The following is a 12,227-nucleotide window of genomic DNA, read 5'->3' on the forward strand; positions in this document are numbered from 1 at the left end:
TAGAACCCTCCAAAGTATACACTGCAGGTTTGTTTATATTTTCCAGAGCACCAGTTGGTAAACTTTTCTCTTGCATGTAACCAAGAAATACACCAGCAGGCAAACAGAACACACCCTGCTCCCTTATGCCAGAACAACTTCACGGCAAGCAATGCGGACTGCAAAAACAAGTGCTGAATTCTCAACTTTCTCCATGCTGAATGATTTCAAGCTAAATTTGTTAATCTTTTACAACATAAGAAACATGGAAGTCTGAGACCTCAGACTGATGTTTATCGTGTACATGTACAGGGTCTTTCAAAATACGAAAGATTTCCTACGTTCTTCTGTTTCAGCATGTTTTAATGGTGCATAAGCATACATTAATGCGTTATTTGGCTGTGAGTTTGTAACATACCCTGATTAGCTGAAAGGGGAGAATATTTTAAGCAGGTCTTTTGAGAGACTGCTAGTAATGAATCAATACCATATTAATATACATTAGGGAGCTATACGATGATACTTAACTTGGTTGATGTTACCTGCCCTATTAAGAGGGACATTTAATATACAACGGAAAATTATTTACTTTCCACAAACAGGACCAGACTCTTCAAGCAGTAGCTGCTCATATGTCTCAATTAAACCCAGTAAAAACAGATAACAAAAAAAAAAAAAAAAAAAGGAGAGGAGAAACCATCGCAGACGAATGGAAGACTTCCCCACCTGATCTCATTTTCTGTGAGTCCTTTCTACTTCGCAGGCAGTTTGCAAGGGCAGGGGGTGGATTTTGCAAACCCCTGTTTTGACCCCCGCGCACCCCGAGGCGGTGGCCACGGGCGGACCCCCGCTCGCCCTCCCGCAGCGTCCCACCGACTCAGGGACGCTGCGGGCCGCCGGGCACCGCGCCCCGGAGGTGCCGCCCGGTGGCCGCGCCCGCCCGCCCCGCCGCCGCGCCGGGCTCCCCGCGGGGCGGCCCCGGGGCTCCGGCTGGGGCCGGGCCGGGCGGGGGGCGGCGGGCGGGGCGGCGCGGGGCTGCGCCCCGTGAGGTCAGCGGCGGGCGGGCCAATGAGCGGCGCGGCGCGGCGGGCGGCGGCGGCGGGGTGTCCCTCGTGCGGCGGCTGCATGGGGAGGGCGGCGGCGGGCGCGGGGCGAGGGGTCCCGGCGCGCCCCCGCCCACCCGGGGGGCAAGACTGAAGGAGGCGGTGCCGCTGCCCGGGCACAGGTGCGGCGACGGCGGCGGCGCGGGTGGGTGCGGAGCGCCCTCCTCCCGGCGGCGCCCGGCGGGGGATGTGCCGGCCGCCGGGGGCGCGCCGCCCGTGGGAAGCGCGCTCCTAACGCCACCTGGGCGCCGCGGGGAGCGCTCGGCGCGGCGCGGAGCGGGCGGCGCGAGGTCGCCGGGGACCGGGCAGGTAGGAAGAGGAGCGGCGGTTCGGGAGGGTCTGGGGGGCTTTTGTTCCGTTTTCCTCTCTCGCGCGCGGGGCTGCCGGTGGCGGGGAGCGGCGTGCGCGGCTGCTCGGGCCGGCAGCGCGGCGGGGCTCCCCGCGGGGAAAGTTTGGGGGACGGTCCCTGCGGCGGGGCCGCTTGAGCAGCCGCTGGCCCCCCTGCCTGCTGCTCCCCGTCCACCTGGGGTGGGGGGCAGCGCCTGGGGCGGCGGGAGCGGCGGCGGCCGCCGGGGGGCTCCGCGGACCGCGGCGGGGCTGCTCCCCTCCCCGCGGGGCTCTGAGGAACGGCCGCTCCCGAGGGCCGCCGCGCCCCTTGAAGAGCGGGGCGAGGCGCTGGCCGCCCCGCCGTGCTCTCCCCTGGGCTCCCCACTCCGGCGCGGCCGGTGGGAGCGGGGACCGCGGGCGTCCCGTCCTGCGGCGGCTCGCACCGGGAGCCCCGGAGCGCGGCTGGACGTGCCGCCGGCCGCCGGGCTTGTCCCGCTGGGGCAGTGCGGGAGTGCGGAGCGGTTTTGCGGCCCCCGCCCGGCCGGTCGGTGCCCCCGCGGCGTCCCCGCGCACTGTGCGCGGTGTCTCTCCCCTTCCAGAGAAGCGGGTTCCTCGGGGCTGCGTACCGGAGAGCGGGCTGTCGTGCAGCTGGAGTTTGGGAGGGCATCGGTGGGCCGGGTGTGCGCTGCCGACGCACCCACAGGATTATCTGAAGCAGAGCCCAAGTATTTACTTAAAACCAGAGCTACCTCTATTCCAGTCGCTGTGGGAGTCTCAGGGCAGAGAAACCCACACGGGCTCATGTGTGCAGGGCTATGGATCTGCTCGTGTGGGTTTTCTTACCGATTAACAGGCTTCTGATTGTCTGGGACTACTTTTGGAAAAACGCAAATCCCAGCAAATATCTGTGCTGACCATATATAGAAATAGTCACAGACAGAAGAACTCTAACTTCAATATTGCTGACACGCATCAAGAAACTTTAAAAAAAGGCAAACAGAAGCCGGGACGTGTCTTGAGGATGTTTTTGCCCTAGCAATATATTTTCCTCTATTTACACCTGACACTAACTGAAATGTTCATACTTTTTTTGTTTACATATGTATACACCTCAAAGCCAGTGAATGATATATTGAGTTTTATTTAATCTGCTTCTGTATATTTAATCTGACAGTGTTTGGTTTGCTTCCTTGTGTTGGATCAGGACTGCAGTAGGTAACGCTGCTTTTCCCAGAAGGGAAGCCCGGTTCGGTGGCTTTTCAGAAATGTGCCTCGGCTTAGAAGCGAGCCGGTCACTTGTACGGTAGCAATTCTCCGTGGCAAGGAAGAAGTATTGCAGGGTTTTCTGATATTGTGTGTCCTAAAAAGTTTTCCTGTTTTCCTCTTTTATTATTATTATTATTATTTCCTTTATTTTTTAGTAGTTCTGTTATTACTAGAAGCTTTTACATGTACATTATTGCTCTGTAGAGCATTATGAAGATTAGTTTCGAGTCCTGAATCTCATTCAAAGTAATGTGGTTTTGCTTCAATGCTGTCTGCGTGTTAACAGGGTAACTTCAGCTTTAGGGAAGAAGAATCAGTTGACTTGAACTGAAACACTGAACACCATTCTCTTGGACTATTTTGGATGTAGCAGTTTTGCTAGATTTTAGTAGTAAAGCAATGAAATACTCCAGGAATAATCCAGTATGAAATTCATCTGACTTGCTGCCAGCTATATCAAAACAGGTTGCAAGTTTTCTTCTTTTCTTCTACCAGCTTCACTCTACCACCAAACCCAGAAATTCAGTTTTGTATCCTTTCACATTTCATTCAAAAGAAATAGAACCTAATTTATTACAGAAACTTGCGAGATGTGAATTCATGTAATTTTAAAGTAGATGAAGAGTAACTTACTGAAGGCAGCCGATTGCATATTTTGTATCATATATCTGTATATGGTAAAGTGCAATCCATTTTTATTTCTGTTACTAAAGGAAGTTTAAACTTCATATTGCTTGTACTATTGTAATATAGTCTGCATCCAACAGCCTATCAATATATTTTAGAGTAGCAGTCTGAGAAGGTTTTTCATGGTGAAAACCAATCATGACCATATGAAACATCACAGACACAGTGCTCCATCAATGGTGTCTTAAATTACAGTTCTAGGGATGTAAGGATTAAAATATCTTGATTAATTTGTAACCTGGTCTGAAACATTGTCACACTTAAGATACTCTTCATTCTCAAGCTATAGCTACTACTTTATCCAACCTCCCTTTCTTGCATTAGTATTTGGATTTTCATCTTAGTGCTATGAATGTTTTTAGGCTCAAATCCTGAAATGTAAAAGAAAAATCTTGTGATGACTGAGGTGGGAATTTCTGCTACGTAAATACTACAACATTATGGATCTTATGTTCATACCTTCACTCCTCCCTCAGTCTGGATTTTAGCAGACAGCCTAAATGTGTACTTTGTGACAGCAATTACTGTGCTTACGCAGTGTTATATGACTCAAAAAGGAAGGGGAAGGGGGGCAAAAGGTGCTTGACACTAGAAGAAAGTTTGAAGTCATCTGGATGACCTTAATTAACTTTGTCCATTATTCTATTATGGCTTGCTTGCCGAAGACCTGGTGCTCTGAGGATGAGACAAAGTATCTGTGAGATATTGGAAAGCAATGAAAGATCTGCTTAGTGTATGTAAATGCATAGTTGCAGAGTTTAGTACATAATATGATAGAACAGTTTACTAATATTATTAGTATCCCTTACTGTAGTGGCAGCTTTTCATTTAGTGAAGACATAATTAGGCTTTAAAATAAGGAGCAGTATGGATAAGAATATGTGGGGGAGGATCTGCAGTGCCATCTCTATCAGTATCCTCAGCTATATTTAAGTATCTTAGTTTGTGAATATGTAACAGAAGTTTAAATGTAGCTGTAAGCTTGGAATGAAAAGAAAGAGCCTGGTAATACCAAAAGTAATCTGTTTTGCAAATTCATTCAACAATGTTGCTACATCCTCCATGACTTCATTCTTCAATAAAAGAACATCAGTTCTATTAGACTGCACAGCTGCTGTAATGTGTGAAACTGTCAGAGATGCTGAGAGAGTGTATATCAACTATACCTCTAGATGCACAGACTGCCTCTTAGTCCATCCAACAAAGTGTTGTAGAATATAAGCTGTGCTATGTTCCTGATGGTGTTGGGGTGCAAAACAGAATAAATGAATTTAGTATAAACCTGGCATTTAGATTGGGACTTCACACACAGGAGTTTTTTCTCTTATGTTTGTTTTACAAGAGGATAAGAGCATGCTGTGATGCTTTCTACTCCTTGTGCCTTGGTTGAGTGCTATCAGAACACAACCTTCTGCATGCAAGCCTGGCTTGGAGGTTCAGTGAGGGCAAGGAAAAAAAGCCATTCTGAATACAAATTGTTGACATTACTGTGTGTAAAGTAGGAGAGGATGGAAGATTAACCCTCTCGCGTAGTCCAAGTATGTGGTTTCATGCTGGAGGCATCAATTAGTGTAAAGGAAGGTAGACTTAAGTCGATTTCTTCATCAGATGTTCGCAAACTGAAGGCAAGGTCTTTTCTACGGTTGGAAGATTTTTGGAAAAACAAAAGATGTAATTTATACTACAAATGATAAATATTCTGTTGCTGAAATGAGAGCTAGAGGCAGTTTGATACTTCTGTAAATTAATCTTGATGGATATAGTTACAGAGAAATATTTAATAATACAGCTACAGTATGGATTATGGGAAAATGTTTTCCTGGATATGATTCGAAAATGCAACCACTTGTCAATGCCATTACCTTTCCTCCTCTGTTTTCTGTGCTTTTGTTCTTAAGTTGGAGTAAACAAAGCTCTGTTTAATTTAGAAATCTTTCCAGCAAGCAAATTTAGGCTTTTGTTCATTTAGTCAGGTGCAGTACAGTAGCGTAGCCATAGTGTTACAGAGCTCCATGCACACCAACCATCTGATAATCTGTCCGGTCCCTGTTGTCAGCATTATGCCTGGTACTGATCTCCAAGAGGTTGTGGCTGCTCTGCTAGTATGTAGTGAGTCCTTGTCAGTGTAGTGAATGTGATTGGGGGATTCAGGATTGTCCAGTTACATTCAACTGTTGATGGAATTGTGCTTTATAATGAATATATCTGATTGTTTTTTTTCTTCTTTCCCCCTCTGAGTGAGAAGGCAGTGTGATGACATGTAAGGATAATCTCTCACTGTGTGTAGACGATAATCTGTGCTTGCGCGTTCCCAGTATATTGCCCTGAAAAAAGATTAATCGTGACATACAAAAGCTTATAATACAAGAAGTCAGAGATTTCCCTCTCATTTATAAATTCACAGAGGACTGAGAAATTTGGGGGCAGACAGGATTAAAAAAAATTCTTGGAGTTTCTAGGACATGTCTCTGTTGATGTGCCTTACTTCTGTTAAAGAAAATGATCTTATCCCAAAGCCTGTGGTTGGCTAAAGTGTTATGGGCAATGTTGTTTGTCTGCTTAGTTCTGGCTGTGTTCATGCGTACTGTTCTGTCCATTACTACCTTACTTAACAGCATTAGATGTACTGGAGCCGGGTGCCAAGGGCGCTTTGTGGGTGTTAGAGCTTCATGTGAGGTGTAAAGGGACCTTTTTCCATGTGAAGTCTATAGAATCATGACAACATGCATTGTTCTGCAGCACTCTTATTTCTGTCTGTCCTCCGAAGCAGGAGAAGGCCCCTTCAGCATCTAGTGTTAATGGTTTTTGAGAAATCTTCCCAACGTTCCTGCATGGAGCTCTGAGGTATCATCTGTGGCATCTAAAGGAAATAAGCCTGATAGTTCTGAAGGGAAAAAAAAGTTATCTATCATCCACAAGGATTTATAAAATAGCTCTGAGGGTAATCTGCCACTAGCCTACAACTCTATAATTTCATTATGAAATAAGTAAATTTTATTGAGTTCGGTAATTATGTGGGTTTCTAGTAGCAGAAAATACATTATTAAGGCTGTCAAATCATACTTTAAAAAAAAAAATCTTACTACATATAGACTGAAGCAGCAAAGCATTTCACTTCCTTCAGCCTTGTATTACAGTTATGTAGAGACACACTATCCTTTATGGGATTGAAATAGCAACTCAAGACTAAAAAAAAAAAAAAAAAGAGACAATTCTCTCTAAAACCTTAAATGCTTAATAGAAGGTACTGGGCTGCAACAAAACCAAATAATTTGTTGAGATAATAGAAGTCTTAGTGTGGAATATTGGTTACTACTTTTGGTTTCTTATGACATGGATAACACTTATCGCCTTCGTGGCTATTACTCAGGAATGAGAGCAGGCAGGTCATTATCTTGAAGCAACACACTTGCATTCACTAAAACTGTAACAGAAAGGTCTCTGCAAAACACTTGAAAGAACAGTGTGAAATCTGTGGGGAAATTATTCAATTCCCTTATACTAATGTAAAGGGGCTTGTCCCACAGGGTGCCATTGTGTATGAAAGGAGACACATTCCAGTGCTCTCGTAGGACTTCCTGGGTCCATCTTGGAGTATTAAAGCAGCAACATTCATGCTGCATGTACTGAAGCATGAAATATCCATTATACTTGGGTTTATAGCTGCAAGCTCTATATTGGTCACCTATGCAAAATTTTACTGCTTTTTTTGGCCACAAGCCTTTTAGCACTCACATGTTTCTCTAGTAAAAATTAATAGTACTAATTGCCACTTCTTTTATCATTAATTTCTGAATCAACACGAAGTATTGCTATAGCAACAAATCCTTTCGAACTTCACTGCAGACAATTAGTAGGAGATTGCACTCTCAATATGTAATAAGCACAATAGTAAGAAATATTCAAAGGATTAAGGAACTTTCTTTTTAAAAGAAGGGGAGTAATGCAGACACTCAAAACTGTCACGGAAGAACAGAACTTGAAAGTTTTCAGACTTGTCTTTTTATTAATCATCTCCAGTTGCTGTACAAAGGTGCATACTTGCTTCTAACAAAATAATTACAGCACACTGTGTCTCCTCGGAGATCAAGTACATCACACTGTGGAATACTCTGCAGATTTTTATCTCTAACAATGATGTTGCACCATAAACTGCTGCATCTTCTCTCAAAGGGTAGCTCTTCTTCAGCCCTGACAGTGGATGTGTGGGGAAAACCCTATGTAGGTTTCGGGATTAGCTGGACATCAAACAATCCAAATTTATGAAGTCAGAATTAGGTAGTGCTTTATCTCTGCTTTTTCACCAGCTGAAGCATCCTTCTCTCTTTCATCAAAATGGATTGCTATTTGCATTTTACCTTGTCATCTTCTTTTACAACAGGCAGACAAAGGAAGTTATCCATATATGCACACACAAATCGGGAGACACAAGGGGTGTGGAAGTGCCAAATACCTGAGGAACAGTGGAATGAAGCGTAACTGTCTCACACTGCAAGTCCATGATTGGTATAATTGTCTGTGATAGATTTTGAGGTAGTGAAAGTTTATACATTTTTAGGGGGAACTACGTTTCTGAGGATGTTGACTGCAGTGAAAGAAGGCTCTGTGAGAAGGGAGCATAAGGAAAGATGAAGGGTAAGAACAAGAAAACTAAATTAAGGAAATTAAGAGTATGGTCAAAAGAGGAGTATAAGCACTACTATTACAGGAGGGAAGTCTGAAAGGACTATCCCAGGAGCTGGTGACTCTTGCAGGACAGAGAAAAGAAGGGGGATGGAAAAGGACAGAAGAACGGAACAACATGACTCCAGGTGCTGAGAGAAGAACAGGCCTGTGCCAGACATCCTGGGAAGGATGTAGCAGGTTCCTGGGAAGGAGGGGTCACTGTATGGGCTCTTGCTTCCCCTCATGCAGTGGGTGGCTTCTTCATAATGGTGCTTCACTGGATGACAAGGCTGACTTTTCTGTATATTACTAAAGTATGTTTCCTTATATGTAGTGCCCTTGCCACCCACCAGACGTTCTCTGGTTCCCCTGGCCAGACCATGAACCTTGCAAGTAATAATTGGTAGAAGGCAAATATTGAAAATACAGTTGCATCCAAGGCCACAGATCCACAGTTTTCTCTTGTCAGAACACCGCTTCTTGGAGACCCCTCTGGAGCCCTTTGCATAATGTCAAAGTTGCCATTTTCAAGCAGTCAGAGCTTGAAATCTCTCTTCAAGTTGTATCTATTGCTTGTTCCTTTAATTAGCCTAGTGATCCCAGTTCGTTAACTGGGAGATCTTAAAGAAAATTCTATAACAAAAGCTAAAAGAGCATTACAAAAGCCTATAGGGAAGAAATGCTGAGTGTGTTTTATATCCAGGATTCTTGGAAGACAAATGATGCCTGGAATGTTTACGTGTGTGAACATCTTTCTACAATACCTATTGCAGAAAGCATCTCCCAATACACAGAGAAGAAGCAAAGTCACTTTAACAAAGCGTCTCTTAGGGGGGACTGAAAAACAAGAGAAAATATGGAGTCCCATCTTGGGTCTGGAGCTGCTGAGTTAAATTCAGGAGGATTTAAATCTAGTAAGGAGGCTTGGTGGGGGATAGTAGTTTATTTCAAATTTCTTCATATTCTTTTTCTAGTTACTGTTTTGTATAAAATTATCTTGGATTTCCTGTGGAAAGAGATGGAAAAGTTCACTTGTAAGAGGAAGGATATAGATTTTCTTTGGAAGACAGAAAAATATGATCTCTAGTGTCTGAATGCAGCATAAAAAAAGCTGACAAAGAATGACTTTAGAACAAGTGCTGCTGAAAGAAAGGAAAAGGTCTACACTGAAGCACAGTTGAATTGGCTAATCTTCAAATTGGGAAGAGAAGTTTACAGGGCTACAACTCTAGGGGTAAAGGGTTGTGATGTACAAAATAGTTGCTAAAATATTGCTGTACAATGCAAAGGGTACTAATATGAATAGAAAAGCAGTGAGAATAATTTGTAGCTCCATTTCTGGAAACTGCTGTTCAGTAGCTACTGGCTAGTGATGACATGGTAGGCAGATGTATTGGTTCCCCTCTTCTTTGGGCTTAAACTGCAGCGTGATAAGGGAATAAATCAACAAAACTGAAGGCAACATTTGATTTTTCCATTTGATAGACAGTCATAGATATATGCCTTGGATTGTCAGATTTTTCCTTTTCAGTCATACATGCAGCTTTCACTGAAAAACCATAATGCCTACTAAGACTTCCAAATAACTTCCAAATAAAAACATGAATTACTATTACTTTTCCTCCCATTCCATATCTCCATTCAAAAAATTAAGTAGTTTTGTGAAAGTTAGTACATGGAAGGTGCAGATACTTGTGAAATGAACTGTACTTTTTAGAAGGAGCAGACGGTGTTTATACTGTTCACTACTGAGTCAGTAATTTTCATTCTCGCTCAACTCAATGAAAGCTGTATTTGTTTGCCAAAGGGAATGCTAAAGAGGCAAAAATGTGCAACCAATATTGAAAAAAGATTTCTAAAAATAGCAGTAGGTTTGTTCATCCTTGAAAAATGGTAGGAGATTTAAAAAAAAAAAAAAAGGCGAAGAGGGTTTAATACATAGAAACCTTTCAGTTAGTCTTTAAAGACTGCCTGAGATGTGATCACTTTCTGCTGCAGTCTGTCTAGAAATTTTGGATTTTCCTCTTCATTCATGTTAGCTTGAACACTTCCAGCTTGAGCTGGATCTCATGGATAGAACTTTAAGTTACAAATCTGTATGAATTTGGACATTCTATTTCTTTGTGTTTCTCTTTAATGTCCAAAGTCATTGGGAACTGATGAGTTTTTTGTTCTGATATAAAACTTTCATAGATTCATACCCAACGATCAAAGGTATCGGGTGTTTACCCAGAGATCAAAGATATCGGGTGTTTACCCAGAGATCAAAGATATCGGATGTTTACCCAGTGATCAAAGGTATTGGATGTTTATTTTACTGGTAACAATGTCATTGAAGTATTCATTCAAATCTAATTTTCATTACTATGATTCTGAAGATCAAATTTTATATGAGCTATGCTTCTCATAAGCACAATCCAAGTGTCCATTGTTAAAAGCACATTCTTACAATCTGCGAAGAAGTTTTAAAGCTATTTACCTTTCCATCCAGTTTGGGGAACAAAAATGTCATTTGTCATGTTCATTTCTGCATTCAGTGTGATGTATTGCCATCTGTGACTAAAATATTGAAGCTTAATAGATAGTATGATTCTTACTAGTGTATATTAGTCTGCTCCCCTGCCTCCTTCCAAATAACAATGTTAAGCTGTAAAATGAAAATCATGATTCTGGAAAGACTTTCTCTTCAGGAATGCTAAGCAAGCATAGATTTAGTTTTTATAGATTTGTACTAAACTCCTTCTTGAATTAGGTTGAAAAAATGAATTAGATTTAAAAAAAAAAGAGCGTAGGGATCTCAGCCACTCAAGTAAGTATATTTTGAATCTGCCATACAGAAGTGTGGTTCAGTAAACAGGTACTTTGAGTGCAGAACCTTTGTGAAGCATTACATGTTGAAATTTTTCAGGGCACTCATGAGGAAATTTGCTGCTGATGTAAACTTCCAGGAGCAGCTCTGGAATCATGGGTATGGTAAAATCAAACTTTTAAATATATGAAACAGAAGAATGAGGTTTATGCAACTCTTGTAGGCTGACAGCAATGATCAGGAGATGCATTAAGATCCAGGATATAGCTGAAGGTGTTGAGGCCTAAAAAAGCAGATATGATCTCAACTGAACTTCACTTGAAAGAAAATAATACACAAAAACCCCACATCTTGCCTACTTTATTTCCCACAACATTAGCACACATACACAATTCTAACTTGGTGTCATATTTGCAAGTTAAGAAAATGGAAGTTTAAAGACAAATATGATCAGATATGTTGTTTCCAAGAAAAAAATATTGCAACTGAAACAATTTGTAATGTACTAATTACTTTTTAATGTATCTAATGTCTAATACCTAACAACTTACCAATATTAGCATGCAGATTTCTTATCATTTTTAAATCAGTTTGAAACTTTTCATGGTGCAGTGAGTCATATGGGTGATCAGTATCTTTCTCAGTGTCAGATCTCATCAATTTATTTCACTTGACATGTTGGTTGGTTGGCTTGTTTCTAGGAATAATGCATTCATTTCTCAACAGCATTACAGTTTTGCTTCTGCTTCTCTTAAATTTAATTGTTGTTACTGTTTTTTTTCTCTGTTATGGAGAGCAAAGGTTCCTTTTTTAAAAAAAAAAACCAAAACAACAAACTTTATGCTTTAGTTTTTATAAGGTGGGAGCATTTCCCTTATATGGCTCACATGATGGGATGGGTAAGAAATTATTTGCATTGTATATTAATTTATATGAGAAGAACAATTGAATACCAAGAATGCCTGTGTTGTAGCCTTTTGTGGATGTGTGACTTGCATGACTTTGATCCTGCTTTCTGTATTGTAGTTGGAATCAGGCGTTCCAATGTCATAAGGAGAGTGTTTTCAAATCTTAATGTTGGACATACCAAAAAACCTGAATTTCAAGATTGTTCCTTTCAGTTACTCAGATTTTTTTTTTAATTAATCATGTGTTTGAAACTGTGGTGGTGTGGGTTTTTTTTGGTTTAGCAGCTATTTTCCTGCATTATGTATTTATTTTTTACTGTATTAAAAATAACTTTTGATGAACTTTCACAGGGTTTTTCAGTTGGTAATGCTGCTGCTTCTGGTCTCAGTGTAAACAAACAACTACAAGACTTTGTGGATCCATTGGCAGCTGTGTTGAATCTACAGTATTAAATTATTAATTTAATGTCTGCGTGGATCATG

General features: G+C 42.1%; 1 protein-coding gene across 1 annotated transcript in view; it reads left to right on the plus strand.

The window, feature by feature from the left end:
* The first annotated feature begins 1,120 nt into the window (after positions 1-1,120).
* CHRM3 (cholinergic receptor muscarinic 3) overlaps positions 1,121-12,227 on the plus strand; it is a 292,325-nt gene continuing 281,218 nt past the window's right edge. Inside the window, exon 1 of the mRNA XM_074925456.1 lies at positions 1,121-1,391. The gene's annotated coding sequence lies outside the window, so the exon portion shown is untranslated. The remainder of the gene's footprint in view (positions 1,392-12,227) is intronic.

The sequence above is a fragment of the Athene noctua genome, chromosome 1 (genome assembly GCF_965140245.1).
Source record: "Athene noctua chromosome 1, bAthNoc1.hap1.1, whole genome shotgun sequence".
NCBI classification, from domain to species: domain Eukaryota; kingdom Metazoa; phylum Chordata; class Aves; order Strigiformes; family Strigidae; genus Athene; species Athene noctua.